Source organism: Triticum dicoccoides, chromosome 3A (genome assembly GCF_002162155.2).
Source record: "Triticum dicoccoides isolate Atlit2015 ecotype Zavitan chromosome 3A, WEW_v2.0, whole genome shotgun sequence".
NCBI lineage: Eukaryota > Viridiplantae > Streptophyta > Magnoliopsida > Poales > Poaceae > Triticum > Triticum dicoccoides.
Window position 1 is genome coordinate 312,179,589 of NC_041384.1, and position 5,458 is coordinate 312,185,046.

A 5,458-nucleotide genomic window follows, 5' to 3' on the forward strand; every position below is an offset into this window, starting at 1 on the left:
GCGATTTCATCTCATCTTTCCAGTGGCACACTTGGTTTTCGAAGTTGAGGCTAGGTTCATGCATTTCCTGTCATATCTTGCATTTTGCATCCCGCATCGCATTCCGCATAGCATATCATCATTGCATCGTGTTGTTTGAGTTGCACATGGTTGATTGTATCCTTGTTGCTTGTTTGTCTTGTTTGGGTAGAGCCGGGAGACGAGTTCGCTAACGAGGAGCCCGTTGAGTTTGCTTTCGAGGATCCAGTCAACTCTGACAAATGTGCAGGCAAGATGATCATACCCTCGAAATCACTACTATCTTTGCTATGCTAGTTTGCTCGCTCTTTTGCTATGCCATTGCTACGATGCCTACCATTTGCATGCAAGCCTCCCAAATTGCCATGTCAAACCTCTAACCCACCATTGTCCTAGCAAACCGTTGTTTGGCTATGTTACCGCTTTGCTCAGCCCCTCTTATAGTGTTGCTAGTTGCAGGTGAAGATTGGAGGCCGTTCCTTGTGGGAACATTTAATTACTTGTTGGGATATCATTATATTACTTTGTTATCTTAATGCATCTATATACTTGGTAAAGGGTGGAAGGCTCGGCCTCTCGCCTAGTGTTTTGTTCCACTCTTGCCGCCCTAGTTTCCGTCATATCGGTGTTATGTTCCCGGATTTTGCGTTCCTTACGCGATTGGGTTATAATGGGAACCCCTTGACAGTCCGCCTTTTATAAAACTCCTCCAGCAATGCCCAACCTTGGTTTTACCATTTGCCACCTAGCCTTTTCCCTTGGGTTTCGCGGACTCAAGGGTCATCTTATTTTAACCCCCCCCCCCCCGGACCAGTGCTCCTTTGAGTGTTGGCCCAACCTAGAGCACCGCGCGGGGCCGTCCCTTGGCAACTTGGGTTACGTTGGTTCCCGTATGCTTAGCTTATCCGGTGTGCCCTAAGAACGAGATATGTGCAGCTCCTATCGGGATTTGTCGGCACAGCGGGCGGTGTTGCTGGACTTGTTTTACCATTGTCGGAGTTGTCTTGAATTATCGAGATACCGAGTCTGATCGGAACGTCTTGGGAGGAGGTCTATTCCTTCATTGACCGTGAGAGCTTGTCATGGGCTAAGTTGGGACTCCCCTGCAGGGATTGAACTTTCGAAAGCCGTGCCCACGGTTATGGGTAGATGGGAATTTGTTAATGTCCGTTTGTAGATAACTTGAACCTTAATTAAGTAAAATGAATCAACTGAGTGTGTTACCGTGATGGCCTCTTCTCGGCGGAGTCCGGGAAGTGGACACGGTGTTGGAGTAATGTTTGCGCAGGTTGTTCTCTAGTTTCTCGCTCGTGCTTTGCCTCCTCTTCTCGTTCTCTTTTGCGAATAAGTTAGCCACCATATTTTCTAGTCGCTTGCTGCAGCTCCACCTATATTTACCTTGCCTTACCTATAAGCTTAAATAGTCTTGATCGCGAGGGTGCGAGATTGCTGAGTCCCTGTGGCTCACAGATTACTATTACACCAGATGCAGGGCCTGATGATTCCGCTCCAGGAGACACGTATGAGCTCAAGTGGGAGTTCGACGAGGACTCTCAACGTTACTATGTTTCCTTTCCCGATGATCAGTAGTGGTGCCCAGTTGGGGGTGAACGGGACGGTGTCGCATGTTGGGTTCTCTTTTATTTTGGCGTCGTAGTCGGGCCATGAGTGTTTGGATGATGTAATGTTATTTATGTACTTGATTGACGTGGCGAGTGTAAGCCAACTATGTTATCTCCCCTTTATTATTTATATTACATGGGATGTTGTGAAGATTGCCTAACTTGCGACATATGCCTTCAATGCGATTATGTCTCTAAGTCGTGCCTCGACACGTGGGAGCTATAGTCGCTTCGAGGGTGTTACACTGCCTACAACAAGACCTATCCGACGCAGGACATCCCTGTCGTTCTTAAAGCCTACAGTAACGAATTTCACTCTTGTGTCCTTGAGGAAGTTCTTAAAATCCTGGCACTCAACGTCGGCATGGCATATGTTGGTAGACCAAGAAAACATTATGTACGCAAACCTGGATCACAAATGGCTTCTTCCTATCTTCGTCCTTTAGATCCTTCTCTCGTCCCAGGACTGTGGTGTACTCAACATCTAGCCCAGCGACCCACTCATGTGTTGAACTGTTGGACATGCGTAGGAAGCGAGCAAGCCATGCTTTCACCGTCTCGGAACCATGTGTGTAGATGCGATGAACTGATTGCCGGTGATGGCTCTAACCTGGTACTCAGCGGCGACCATGGAGATTTGGGAGGCCATGGATTTTGGAGGAGGGTTAGGAGAAGTTGAACTGTTGTACCCCGCAAAAAAAACTGGGAGTGAACTGTTGTAAGGTAGAAGACGGGGACGAGTAGGGCGTGCGAACGGCGTGGGGTTGCTGGCTTTCCCGGTGGATAAACGGCTGCAAGCCCCCAAAGAGTTCTCGAGAACTATGCGGGACCCACTAGATGTCATGTCTACTAGACCCATATCATAGGCCTGATGGTATAGCTTCTGCCTATTCGCATGCCATGCCGGCGCGTGGATGTAACTTCACTTAATTACGTCAAACGACGCGCCTCCCACGACCTTCGCCTCCCTCGCGCGGTCGCGCCCTTTGAGACTTCGACTGGCTATAAATGAGCAAATTTTTTTGCCTACTACGCATGCATGATACTCCCTCTGGTCCTTTTTACTCCCGTCAACCGTTTGCAAAGTGTTTCACCAAATTTATACTTTTTTGAACACCACCTTATATTAATTAACCAGCCACACCAGTACACTCATTCGATACAATATTCACCACACAGGGCGGTATGATATTTACAAGAATACCATCTAATCTATTGTCAAAGCTATACGTAGTGATTAAGTGTGCCACCTTATTGGCCGAACGGCTAATCTTTGACAATTGAAGATTGTTGATCAACTTCGAGATGCTCAACGCTTTCATCTTCAGGTCACGCATAACAGACCTGTCATAGTCCCCCGATGCAAGAGACGTACCACAAAAGCGCAATCAGTCTCTAAAATTACAGGATTATGAAGAGAAATACCTATGTAGAGACTGGCGATGCAAGCCCTAAGCTCCGCTTCGTCCACGCTTTGACAGGCATCAGTGAAATCCCACGACCAAATTAATAAAAAAATATCAATATCTACAATACTGATTATAATGAGTATAAGAACTACGTTTTATAATGAGTGTAAAAATATTGATTTGACATTGTGAATGTTGACACATTTTTCTATAAGTCTGGTGAAAGTAGAGGTACATTGACTTCAGAAAAAACTTAAATGCACAATGTAGACTAGTTCCTTCGTCCAGGTGCGTGCCATGTCCTATCTTGTCATCACAACAAGGTTAGCTATTAGAGTACCACTACCTCCCTTCTAGTTTAAAGGGCTCGATTCAAAATTTTCACCTACTCTTAGCAAGATAGTAGAGGCGGTGGAATAGTTTTTGAAGTCTGCAGAAGTACTCAACTAGTGCTGTCGTTCTTCACAAAAAATGTGTTTACCAATGCATGCATGAACACTAGTTACTCTAACCCCCTCTCTTCTTTAATTCTTTGCCACATCAGCATGTTTGCTATTCCCGTGTGCATGATACCAGCTAAGATACCACCATTATGGCCAGCCTTAATCATCGCATGCAATAATTTAGTGCACCATGAAATATGAACATGTGTGGGGCGTGTATGTTTTTAATGACTTGAGACTATACCTAGCCCGGCATGCAAGATGACATATTATGCACCGTTCCCCATACCTGTAGGAAGACCGTTCGTCTCCAAATATTTTCCTCTCCATGTGTGGAAACAATATTCCTGCCAAACTCTCCTTCTCCCTCCGGTGGTCCCACCACTCCATCCCGTGTGAAAAAATCTGCATGCATGACTCTCCTCCCCCACGCTCGTCCAATCCGTTGTGACCAGCAATATTACCACCCCTTCGCTCCCCGTAATTTACTCCAACAAATGTGCCCACATAGCTGTTACTTAACTGCAGGTGCATTGGGTCACTGACATATGGGCCCAACAGGGGTTTGGCCCACATGTCAGTGACGCAACTGGACTTGCAGTTAACTCAGTGCAGCTCAGTCCATATCTTACGTAGGTGTGCCATTGCTCGCTATAAATACTGCGCCTCCCACGACATCGCTATCACCTCCCCCTCATGTTCATGTTCATCACTATCTCCCCCCCCTCCCTCTCACGTCGATCCTCCAGCGACTCCAGCATGGTGAACGGGTAGCACGTCTCGTACTTGATGATCTCCGCCAAGGGCCAGCAGTGATCGCTGCACGCATCCGTGAGGTGATGCACAATGTCCGCCACCGGCCAGCAGTTACTACGAGATTTAATCCGAATAAGCACAAAATAAATCATGAATTCTACCACGATTTCGAAAAGGAAGGACAGAAACACATATGGTGCAACGGGAGAAGCACCGTTGGCGTTGAGGTTGTCTCCCATGTCCAAACACCACGTAGACACGGTCTTTGAGCATGGTTCGTAGTTGTTCCACGCTCGGGAATTGAAGTTTGTAACTATTTTAGATTAGAATATACTACTCCTCCGGTGCAAGTAGTAGAGCAGAGTCCTACTCTACTACTCTACTCAAGCAAGTTAGGGCATAGCACTGTAGGGAGTACCAGTACTGTGATCACTCAAGCAAGTTGTCTGGCATCGACATGACCCTACGCTGTTGGTATGTGTCTCGTAAGTCAAGCGGCGTGCTGTAGTCATCATCACCTATCCACTTCCCGCAGCACATATTCGCTTCTCCATCTTTGTCCGCACATAATCTCGTCCAATCTTCCATCCCCGCTAAGGCGCCTCCCCCCTCGTTCGAAACCCAAGCACTAACAATGGCAGAACCGAGCAGCGTCTGCCGAAAGAGTGGCTGGAGTTCGCTCCCCACAGAGGTAATCAAGCTTATTTTTTCGCGTGTGGACAATCTCAGTACCATGCCGCTCGCCGCGTGCTCGTCGGGGTTGTACCGTTTACTCAAAGCCCTCAGGCCGGAGCTTTTTAAGCTAGCTCCTTGCTTGCTGATGCCGCCTGATCTTCAGAAACGGTGTGTCACGCAGCATAACGATCATAGGGTGGCTAGCATCAACCCCCTTGACTGCGATCCGGTCCTCGTCAGCCTCAACTACATTAACGGTATGTACTGGGTCAGCATGAACACGTCTTGGATGGTGCTCGTCGACGGTCGCGGCAGCTGGATACTCGTGGAGGTCTACACCCGGTGATTCATCCCCCTTCCTTTGATTAACACTGCACTGCTTTGGCACCGCGGCCCAGAATACTCGGAATCTGAGAGTAGCCAACATGATACCAAGTTTGATTTGCTCAAGGTTGTAATCTGCCAAGTGCCCACAAGATCTGCGAATTATAAAGACTTTAGGCTAATTGCATTCTTCAACTGCGGTCTCGCCTAT